Raw genomic sequence first — 771 nt, forward strand, 5'->3', positions numbered from 1 at the left:
TCACTGAATGTTTTAAAATCAGTAAAAGTGTGTATCAGGGTTGTATTCTTTCACCACACTTATTCAATGCTGAGCAAATAATCTGAGAAACTGGATTATGTGAAGAAGAACGTAGCATCAGGATTGGCAGAAGAAACATTAACAATCTATAATATGCAGATGATACAACCTTGCTTGCTAAAAGTGAAAAGGACTTAAAATACTTACTGATGAAGATAAAAGACAAAAAGCCTTCGGTATGGGTTGCACCTGAATGTGAACAAAACAAAAATCCTCACCACTGGACCAATAACTATCATGATAAATGGAGACAAGATTGAATTAGTCAAAGACTTCATTTTGCTTAGATCCACTATCAACATTCATTGAAGCAGCAGTCAAGAAGCCAAATGACATGTTGCACTAGGCAAATCTGCTTAAACACCTTTGGTGTTTAAGAGCAGAGGTGACTGACAAGCAACAGAAGCTGACAGAACCTGCTGCAGCCATCTTGAAAGTTTGTAAATGGCTTTATAGACAAGAAAGCATATTTGCATAGCAGAAACATACCTGAGGCTCGCAGAGACAATATTTTGTTTCTTTGTCCTTCATTTCTCTTCTGGGAGGGTTTTCTTGAATCACACAACATAAGACAGCAACTTTAGCCATACAGCCAAGTGATATTCACACCCTCTATAATCCCAACAATTGGGTAAGAGCCAATACCAGCTGCTATACACCTGAGCAGTGATGACAACCAACATATGCTAAAAGCACTCTGAAACGAACCAT

Source organism: Chrysochloris asiatica, unplaced genomic scaffold, assembly GCF_000296735.1.
Source record: "Chrysochloris asiatica unplaced genomic scaffold, ChrAsi1.0 scaffold00042, whole genome shotgun sequence".
NCBI lineage: Eukaryota > Metazoa > Chordata > Mammalia > Afrosoricida > Chrysochloridae > Chrysochloris > Chrysochloris asiatica.